Below are 11692 nucleotides of genomic sequence, written 5' to 3' on the forward strand. Positions count from 1 at the left end.
CTTTGACAATGGAAATGTTCTTGATCAGCACTTGCTAATGTGGGTTCTCTTAGCCATGTGTGGCTAACACTTCAAATGTGGGTAATGCAAGTGAGAAGCCAAATTTTTTATTTTAGGTCATTTTCATTCATTTAAACTTAAAAAGCCACATGTGGCTAGTAGCTATCCTATTGGACAGCATAGTACCTGAATTCCAAGCACACCAAGTCCTTTACCTCTCAGGGTTTTGCAACAATTCCCTCTGCTTGGAACTGGACACTATGAGAAATGGTTCAGGGGGAGCTATTCCCAGCCTAGGAGGTGGTGGAGAGGTAAAAGCAACAGGGGTCACCTCACTGTGGGAGCAACCAGGGATGACTCTGAGAGCAAGTGACAGGGAATGGGGAGGGGACAGCCCCAAATGCTGAGTTAGAGCAGTGTTCAAATATGAATGTTCTACACAGTAAAATGGAAAAGCAAGTTGTAGAGAAATACAGTTTGAGTGTATTTATATAATGAATTTATTTATATGAATAAGTGAATGAATTTTTGAATGAAATCCACACAACTAAACAACATATTGTTGACAGCTACAAACATATTAGGCAAAACCAAAAAAAAAAAAAAAAAAAAAAAAACAACAACAAAATGATAACCCCAGCTGACAGCCAACAGGAAATCAAGACCTCAGTCCTACAACCACAAGGAGCTGAACTCTGCCAATAACAAGAATGAGTTTGGAAGTGGGTTTTCCCCCCAGTGCCTCCAGTATGAGAACTCTGTCTGGCTGACACCTTGATTTCGGTCTTGTCATACCCTGCGCAAAGAACTGATAACCTACAGAACTGAGCTAACAAATAGGTGGGATTTTTAAAAATCTTCTTTATTGTAGTAAAATACACATAGCATAAAATTTACCATTTAACCATTCACCATAGTAACTACTTTTAAGCATAGTGTTTGGTGGTATTAAGTACATTCACATTATTGTACAACCATCACCCCCATCCACCTCCAGGACTCTTTCCATCATCCCAAACTGAAACTCTGTACCCATTAAATAATAAATCCCCATGACTCCTCCCCTCAGTCACTGGCAACCAATATTCTATTTTCTGTTTCTATAAATTTGACTAGTAGGTACCTCATATTAGTGGGATCATACAGTATTTGTCCTTCCGTGACTGACCTATTTCACGTAATGTATTTTCAAGGTTGATTTACATCGTATCATGCATCAAAATTTCCTTCTTTTTTATGGAAGTATAGCCAGTTTACAATGTTGTGTCAATTTCTAGTGTACAGCATAACGCTTCAGTAAGCCATACACATGCATATATTCCTTATCATATTCTTTTTCACCGTAGGTTACTACAAGATATTAAATATAGTTCCCTGTGCTATACAGTAGAAACTTACTGTTTATCTATTTTATATATAGTAGTTAGTATCTGCAAATCCCAAACTTCCAATTTATCCCTTCCCACCCCTTTTCCCTCCTGGGAACTAAGTCTGTTTTCTATGTCTGAGTCTGTTTCTGTCCTTTTTTAAGGCTGAAGAATATCTCATTGTTTGGTCAATCACATTTTGTTTAGTCTTTTATCTGCCAATGAATACCTGGGTTGCTTTCACCTTTTGGCTGTTGTGAATCACGCTGCTATGAACATAAGTGTACAAATATCTCTTCAAGTCCCTATTTTCAATTATTTTGGGCATATACCCAAATTTCTGGGTCATATGGTAATCCAGTGTTTAATTTTTTGAGGAAATGCCGTATTGTTTTCTATAGCTAGTGCTAAATAAGTATTGTTTTAAACTGCTAAATTTGTGCTAATTTGTTACTCAGCCATAGCAAACGAATACACTTGAGTACTCTCTCTCAGCCTTAGAGTTAGTAACTGCCTCCTACATTGCTATTCCCATATTGTTTAGAGTTCTTTACCTCTCCCTGGAGCTATCCCCTCTACTAGTTCATAATTTTCTAATAAAATTTTCCCTATTCAAATTACTGGTGTAGTCTGTGTCTCCTGAGTGGCCCCTGATGGATAGAATCTTTAATAAACATTGTGTTCTACATTAAGCTAGTTCAGAGAACTAGTTACACAGCCAGCCTCTAACGTACAGAGCAGATTGAACAACATCTACTCAATTTCAGTTGTAAATTTGTAACAATTTGAATTAGTTTGGGTTTGTTTCTGGTGCAATTTGCATCTCTAACCTCTGTGATAATTACATATTTCTGTGTTTAAATATTATATTGGAAATGAGCAGCGATAGCGCAGTGATCTAAAGAAACAGAAAGAGAATTTGAGTTTGGCACTTATGCCATTGTGTCTGACCCACCTGGAGTTTTTAATTTGTGTTCAACATTTAAAACAGTGAAAAGATATGAACTACAAGGTGTAAATGTTTTGGTAGTTACAAATTTTGATTCATATAATCAATATTTTATTGAATTGGAATAATACATGTAAATAGAAATGTACACTTCTTTTTTAATGGTTTATTTTAAATCTAAGAATGAATTAGGAAAATAGTAAGTATTAGTGATTGGTAAGTTATTTTTATTGAAAGTAGTTTTGCTGCATAAAGGAGGGAGATATTAAAAAATAATCCACTCTGGGTGGAAGACACTAGGTCTGCAGCCGGGGAGTACACTCAGTAAGGGTTGCAATAGATTTATATTCATTGTGTTGTTATAAATATTACTTTGTCTTTATTCAATATATTAAAGCCATTTGAAATCAAGCAGCAGAAATAAACACAGCATGTGTCTAAATCTACCTTCTAAATTCCCTTCTCTAATCTTGTCCACCCTAACTTAATTTCCTGCAACCTTTCTGTGCAAACTCTTTTGTTTCAAGCTTTGCTCTTAAGACAAAACAGCAATACTGGGAATTTATGTTTCATAAATCTCCCTCCTCCTGGCTGCTTCTTCTGAGATAAAATGATGGAACCACTAAATTCCTCCAAAGAGAAAGAGATGGGAAGAGCAGAGGGCCCTTTCTCCTCACACAGCTTCTGACCATGGTCCCTTGAACCCTAGGGCTTGTCCCTCCTGGATCTGTCTTCCAAGAATTTTCTGAAGACCCAGCTGTCTGTCAACCCCACATCCTCTCAGGCCACGATCCCCAGGGCATGCACATGGCGGTACCGATTCCCCAACCAAGTGCCTGCGAATGGACCGGCTACCATGGCAACCAGAGCTGAGCCGCGTTAGCCCCCGAGCTGCTCTGTCTGCGAGCCCCACTGGACACCACAGCGAGAAGGATTATCGACTCTCTCCCTGCCTAACTCTCCTCCTTCGTGCCACTGCTACATGTTTACTCCACGTCAATACTGGGCAGAAAATGGCCCCTGGATCATTGATGCCCTGGATTCATGACTAAGGGGGCATGTCAGTATCAGCTCCTGTGTGCTTTAGAATCGCCCTGACCCACTGCAAGAGAATCCCCAGGGCTGGGGGCTGCGTTCACCTATTTCAAAGATGTCCCACCAGGTGACTCTCATGCTTAACCCCAGTTAAGAACCACTGCTATACAGACCACAAGCAGACTTTACAGAAGGAAATACCAAAGGATTTTAGACACAAGACGCTGACCTCACCCAGAGACAGGAATCCCACAACACGATACTGTTTTTCACCAATCAACATGGCAAAGATCAAAAGTTTGATCATCATAGACCAAGGGCTAATCCCTCTAGCTTACAAAGTGTTTCTACAAATAGATAATAAAAAGACCAATAATCTGATCTAGTAGAGAAAGGGCAGAGGAGATGAACAGATAGTTGACAGAAAGAGAAATACAAATGATTCTTACACATATGAGAGGATGATCACTTCACTTATAACAAGAAAATCTAGTAAAACAATCCATCCAAAAGTTTGGAAATACACAGATAAGGTCATCGAGGAACAGGCTTGTGAGAAGGCAAACTGGTAAATCCCCCAGGCGGGCAGTATCTATGAAAATTACAAGCGCTGTCAATCTTTGAGCCATCAATTCCACTCCTAGGAGTTTAACCATCTGATGTAATTGTACATGTGTAAAAAGATTTAAGTACACGGATATTCATTTTCAGCATTGTCTGTAGCAGCAAAAGATCAGAAATAACTCATTTCCCAGCAAGAAACCAGTTAAATCAATTATAGTAGAGTCTTACAGTGGAATATTCTACTAGACTACCATTAAAATGAAAGAAGAGATTAGACGATCAAACAATGCCAAGGCATTTTCTTAAATGGAAAAAAATGGCAAGGTGTAAAACAGTATGTGATTAATGACAAAATTGTTTTCAGTAATGATCATTTAATAATCACTATTTTCTCAACTCCTATTTTACATTTAAAATAAATAATTAACTATTATAAAAGAATAACTTTCTGTTTTAAAGATATTCAAATTCAATGCATACGTATATAGCATATGTACTGTATTATACAGATAACTCTGGAAAGATGCACACACACACACACAAACTGGTTACAGGGCAGAGGATCTGAATAGTCATTTCTCCAAGAAGACACACAGATGGCTAACAGGTACAAGAAAAGTCGCTCAGCATCACTAATCATCAGGGAAATGCGAATCAAAACTACAACGAGATATCACATTACACCTGTCAAAATGGCTATCATCAAAAGGACAAAAAATAACAAGTGTTGGTGAGGATGTGGAGAAAAGGGAGCCTTTGTGCATGTTTGGTAGGAATGTGAATTGGTGTAGCCACCATGGAAAACAGCATGAAGTTCCCTCCAAAAAATGTAAAAAAGAACTACCATGTGATTCAGCAAATTCCACTTTGGGGTATTTACCTAAAGAAAACAAAAACAGTAACTTGAAAAAATATATGCACCGCCATGTTTACTGCAGCACTATTCATTATAGCCAAGATAGGGAAAAAATCCCACGTGTCCATCGATGGATGAGTGGGTAATGGAAATGTGAGACATAGATACATAGACAGATATGGCTCAGCCATAAAAAAGAAGGAAATCTTGCCATTTGCAACAACGTGAATGGAACTTGAGGGCTTTATGCTAAGTGAATAAATCAGAGAAAGACAAATATATTATCTCTCTTATATGTGGAATCTTAAAAAAAAAAAGAGCTTATAGATACAAAGAACAGATTGATGGTTGTCAGAAGCAGGGGGTGGGGGCTGGGCAAAATGAGTGTGAGGGGTTAAAAGGTACAAATTTCCCATTATAAACTAAATGTCACTGGGAGGAGGGTATAGCTCAAGTGGTAGAGTGCATGCTCGGCATGCACAAGGTCCTGGGTTCAATCCCCAGTACCTCCATCAAAATAAATAAATAAACTTAATTACCTCCCCCCGTGGAAAAAAAACAAATTTAAATTAAATAAATAAATAAGTCATGGAGATGCAATGTATAGCATGGTGACAATAGCTAAGAATACTGTATTGTATTATTTGAAAGTTGCTACAAAAGTAGATCTTAAAAGTTCTTATCACAAGAAAAAATATTTTTGTAACTCTGTGTGGTGATGGATGTTAACTAGACTTATTGTGATCATTTCACAATATATACAAATATCAAATCACTATGTTGTACACCTGAATCTAGTATAATGTTATAGGTCAGTTATAAGTCAATTTAAAATTTGAAACTAAAACAGAAGGGGTAACAAGCACAACCAGAGCAAAATACAAGTACTTGGGGGCAAGATGATTAATTTTCCAGATTCTACAGGAGTGGTCTGTGATCACAAAGTAGAAGAAAAATGTCTCCCAAGCAAGGGCACGACAGAGTGGAGACACTGGGGATCGAACCCAGGACCTCATGCATGCTAAGCATGCGCTCTACCACTGAGCTATGTCCCCACTTCATAGACCTGCCTGTTTTAAAGTGCCTTCATGAAATAAAACAAATGTATTCCCTTTTTAAAATACTGGTTATAGTGGTAACCAGTGGGTTTTTCCGTGGGTAGGTGGGTACAGGGGTGGTGCAGAGGGTGTGTAGGGGAGCAGTTTCTGGGAATTAGAAGTGAAAAGAAATTTACTTTTCTTCCTATCCTTCTGTACTATTTGCGTCTTTTTTTTTCTTCCTATGCCTTTTTTTGTACTATAAGCATTGCCTACTTAAAACAAATCAAGATATAAAATAAAATAAAATTTAAGGTCAAACAAAACCACTCTTCTGCCATAATCTCATTTTGCAGATGGAAATCTGAGACCAGGTAAGAGAAGGGCCTCCTCGGTCCACAGAGCTTCCAGCTCCCCCAGGCAGGCGGCCATCTCCCTCTGAGCCCCAGCATCCCTCGCTCTTCCCTGGATTAAAGCCCTGACCATGCCTTCTTGCCACCATTTCCATGCCTTGCCCAACTCTGTGCCCTCAGTACCCAGCTCAAGACATCCATCTTTTTTTTTCATCCTGCAACCAATATTTGTTCAGAGGACTGACAATGGTCCAGACATTCTGGTAAGTGCCAGGAGTTCACTGAATAAACTCATGGTCAAGGTCCCTCCTTACCTTGTAGACGGGGCTGCCATGAACAGTCACACAGGACAGGCACTACAATTTCAGGGTGTGCATTCACATAGACTGTTATTTAACTGGTGCCCCTGGGTTTGTGCAGTGCACAACCTGTTTAACTACACCCAGTGTCACCACCCATATGCCCATATACTCTCATTCCATGAGAAGCCAGAATCAGCCCAGGACTAATTTGACAGTTCCACCAGTTAATCAGGAGCCCAGCCTCTTTGGGTTCTTCTGTTTCACATTCCTTAGTATATGGCTTTCATTCTCAAGTTTACCTCATGGTCCAAAATGGTTGTTAGAGCTCCAGCCACCACATCTGCATCACAGACAACAGGACATTGCAAGGAACAATAGAAAAATAAGGAAATGCGCCCCCACCTACGTAAGGAGCTTTACAGAACACTCCATTTCTATCTCATTGGCCAGAAGTTGATCAAATGAACATACCATTCTCTAAGAGAGGTTGGGAAATGTAGTCTCTAAGGTGCTCCCCAGAGTTGTTTTGAGAGGCAATGAGTAGCCTCTGCTATGGACTCAGGAATAATAGGAGTTAATTAAGTGAAGGAGATGTCAGGGAGCAGGTTCCAGGTAGAGGGAACAGCAAGTACAAAGGCTCCAAGATGAGAAGGAGGTGTTCTCAGAACGGAAAGGAGGCTGGGGTAGCCAGAGCCCACTGAAGGGGAGGAGGTGAGGATCCAGGAGAAGAAGAAGGACCCAGCCCCGTTATGCACATCAGCAAACCCAGGTGCCTGCCTTTGACTCTGGGCAAAGCCTTGGAGTCAAACAGACCCATGACTAAGTTCTTAATTCCCTTCTTACCACTGAGAGCCTTTGGGTAAGTCTTTTAACTTGTCTGAGCCTCTGTTTCCTTTCCTATAAAGCAATAATTATATGGAAACAGCCTCTAGATATATTATGTGGATTAAAAGAGAGAATGCGTGTGAGGAAGTTAGCATAGCACCTAACGTGTATTTAGCACACGTTATTATTTACTGATTACATCCTAGACCAAAAAGACTCACGTAATTGTAACAGTCAACAGTCCAGGTTGTATCCCCAGCCTCTGCCCAATCACCTGGCGCATAGTTAGTGCTCAGACGTGGTAACTGTTCCGACTGTGACTACTGCCAGGGACAGTAGACAGCTCATCAGAATTTCTTCCAGCTTCTTTCTTAACTCCTTCCCCACCGTGCCAGCTAACCACAGATCTAGCCAGTCTTCAGATTACCTACCTCAATGGACAAACTAGAAATGAGGATGCCAGGATGGGAAGTGCCACCTTGGGGAGCTAACAGACCCCCGGGTGCCTGATTAGAGCCCCAAACGGTCTCTCTTTTGCTCAGGCTGTAAGAGTGAATCAGCTCAGCCCCACTGCAGAAATGCTTACTACACTGAATTTTAATAAAACCCACACTTACACTCCAGGAACCATCGCCACTTATATCCTCATCGATTTTCTAAGCCTATTTTTATTATTCCTCTTCCCAGTGAGGGTTATATATGTTTGGGGGCTGCATTCCTTTCATAAATAAGTAAATATGTTGGTAAATACTAATAATAGCTAACATTTATTAAGTGCTTGGCATGGAGCCAGGGATGGTGCTGTGGAGCCTCCAGTATTTTCTTCCACCATCACCATAACCCAGTGATCCTGGCACTCTAATGATCCCCATTTGACAGAGGAGGAGACTGAGGCTCAGAGGGGTGAGATAATCTGCCCCAAAAAGGAGCACAGGAGATGCTATGAAAACAGTCTGGCAATTCCTTAAAAAGCTAAACATGTAGTTGCCATAGGACCCAGCCATTCCACTCCCAGGTATATGCACAAAAGAAATGAAGACATAAACCTGCACAAAAACGTGGGCACAAATGTTCACAGCAGCACTAGTCACAATAGTCAAAAGGTAAGAAAAATCCAACGGATCGATCGATCCAAAATCAAATGGATAAACCAAATGTGATATATCCACACAATGGAATACTATACAGCCAGTAAAAAAGGAATGTGATACTGATTCAGGCTGCAACATGGACAAACCTTGAAAACAAGACGCTCAGTGAAAGAAGCCAGACACAAAGGTCGCATATTGTATGATTCCCTTGATATGAAATATCCAGAAAAGACAAACCTATTGAGACAGGAAGCCGACTGGTGGTTGCCCAGGGCTGAATGATAGAGGGGAATGGGGACAGTTGCAATGGGGAGACAGGGTTTCTTCGGGGGTGATAAAAATGTTCTGGATCTGATAGTGATGATGGTTGTACAATTCAATGAATATACTAAAACCTACTGAATTGTGCACTTCAATGGGGTGAATTTTATGGCAAGTGAATTAGATCTCAATTTTTTTTGAGAGAGAGGCAGAGCAAGTATTTAACCTCAAGATTATCCAATCCAAAGTCTTAATTACCACGTTCTAAGCAGCTCATGCAGGTCGAAACCCAAACTCCAGTTCACTTCCTAAATGCCTTCCTTCAGACCCCATTAATCAAGCTTCTGGAGTTGAGGTCTGAGGCCAGGCAGGGACACGCTAAACAGCCAGAACAGAGCGATGGTTTGGACACGCCAATATTCCTTCATTTCTGCTGACCCCTGGAGCCTGGGGCTGGCTGGCTCCTCCTAGGCCTTGAGCCCCCAGCAGCATCACAGACACGCTGCATTAGCAATGCTTTACAGCATTCTCAGCAGTCAGCGAGTTAATTACAACTACCAGAGTGAGGTCCACTCACCCTTTAAGGCCAACACACCAGTCCCAGAAGGAAGTGATGAGATTGCTGGTGCTCAGGCATTTTGCTTCACTGATATAAAATAATTTGTTCTTCTCCTGCAAGCCTCCCCAATACCCACCCCATCCCTGCCCACAGAAGACCCCAAGCAGAAGGCAAGATGGCTTAGTACAAGGGACCTTAACGCTCTGAGAATCGGGGGTCAGACCTGGCTCTGCCGCTTACCCACAGAGTGGCCTCCAGGAGGTGCTTCATTTCTTTGCTCCTCAGTTTTCCCATCCATCAAGTGGAGCTAATGGCGTCCACCTCTTTCACAGTTATCTTGGGAGCTAGGAGATGGTGTATCTGAACGTTCCAGCTTGCAGTGGGCGCTCCTTGCATGGCAGCTGTCATCATTCATTGTCTTCTTAGATGACCTGGGTCCCCTCCACATCATTTCCCCCAGCACACTGAAAGGTGGCAGGTGGCAGCGACTAAAGTGTCCAAGAAGTGTCTCAAATTTCAGTGCATCTGGGACACTGGTTTACCCAAGGACCCCAGCCCAAGTGTTTTCTGATTCAGGAGGGAGACTGAAGACGCTGCATTTTTGATAACCAATTCAGGCTTCAAGACTTTCAGATAACAATTTTCAGCCCTGAATAGACATTGGAATCACCTGGAAAGGGTTAGTTTGTTGGGTTGTTTTTTTTTTTTTTAACGCCTGGCCCCTACCTCCAGAGATTCTGATTTACTGGAGCCTTTGTGTGGCCAGGACGTTGGGCCTGCCTAAAGCTCCCAGTGACTGCAGTGTGCATCCAGGGCTGCGAACCCCTGCTATGAGCCAGTGCGTCTCAGAGTGTGGTCCAGGGACCGACGGCATCAGCATCACTGGGAACTTGCTAAAAATGCAAATTCTCTGTCTGTCCTTCCCCAACCTACTGAGTCAGAAACTCTGGGGTGGGACCAGGCCACGGTGGTTCAGTAAGCCATCTGGGAGAATCTGAAGCACGCTCACGTGTGAGGCCCCCACTGCGAGGCACGTTCTCCCGAACTTGCACGATGACAAGAATCACCTGGCGGGGGTCTTGTCACTCCTAGACACCCCCGCCCAGATTCTGATTCTTAGAGGCCTGAATGGGGCCTGGGAATCTGCATTTCTAATAAGTGCCCGTCACTCTCCTGCTCAAACTACCAGTGGCTCCCACAGCCCTTGAAATTAAATCCAAAATCCTCTCCTTGCCCACTTCTTCTGAGCCTCAGGCAAGTCAGGGCAGCACTGGCTTAAAGAAACACCATAGAGAGAACCCAGAACCACCCCCCCACCTCCTACCTCCACCACCAGGACCACGCCTTGCGGTTCTTATTATTCTGCTACAGAGGCTGTTTGAGGAGCCACAGAACACTGCACGCAGTTTCCCTGAAGAGCTTCTCTGACGAAATAAGTTTTGCATCCAAACCAACATTATCTCTGTCTTCTGTTTAGACAGTGACCTAAATCAGAGAATATTAAAATATATATACACATATACACACTACACATGTATTATACATTTACACACCACACACATATACGTACGCAAACCATACACATACGACATATGCATATGCATAGAACATATACAAATAGACCATATACTCATATGCGCACCACATATACACATCCATGTCTACATGCCTATACATGCACATATACGTACTCCACATGCATATCCATATACATACCACACATGCATATATGCATCACATATACAGGTACGTAGCACATACATATATACATACCCCACACACACGTACATATACATACAGCATGTGCATATACATACACCCATGCATACATACCACCTGTAAAGATACACACCACACGTGCATACACCTGCCACATATACAGACCCGTGGCACACATACATGTATATACCACACACACCTAACACATGTGCCCACCCACAGCACTTCCTGGGTACCAGCTCCCCACCCTGCCCTGCACACAGTCCCACCTCTCTCCCCAGCTGCCACTCACCCTCAATTGTCAGAAGCTTTCTCTTTCTGAGCCCCCCTGGGGGGCAGGATCTTTGCTGAGACCCTGGAACCCATGATCAGTGAGAGATAGACACCAACAGTCTCCTACCCAACGGCTGCCCATCTTCTTCCCTGCCAACAGCTCCCCAGTCTTGTGCAGGGATCAGGGGGCCAAGCACTCAGGGAGGGTGACCCATCTCCAGGACAAACTTCCAGGCTGAGGGGTCACAACCTTTCAGACCCAATAGCTCCTCTTTTTTATAATAAAAATGTTTGTAATCCCCCCTCTGTGACTCCCTTGTAGCGAAACTCAAGGACATCTACACACATGAATTTTTGTTGTTGAATCAGGATAATGACCTGATTGTAATATAAAGAAAAAAATTAAGGGATATCTATAATAAAAATGATAGGCGTTTCAACATATGAGTGCTCAGACACCGCTACCCGGAAGACGTCAGGATGAAGCAGACACGTGCTTGT

The 11692-nt window shown here is 42.2% G+C and overlaps 1 non-coding gene across 1 annotated transcript; it reads right to left on the reverse strand.

Moving 5' to 3' along the window:
* Nucleotides 1-5754: 5754 nt before the first annotated feature.
* TRNAA-AGC lies at nucleotides 5755-5826 on the reverse strand. The gene has a single exon. It is a non-coding gene; the product is annotated as a tRNA-Ala (tRNA).
* Between the last annotated feature and the right edge of the window lie 5866 nt (nucleotides 5827-11692).

This window comes from Camelus ferus, chromosome 18, assembly GCF_009834535.1.
Source record: "Camelus ferus isolate YT-003-E chromosome 18, BCGSAC_Cfer_1.0, whole genome shotgun sequence".
NCBI lineage: Eukaryota > Metazoa > Chordata > Mammalia > Artiodactyla > Camelidae > Camelus > Camelus ferus.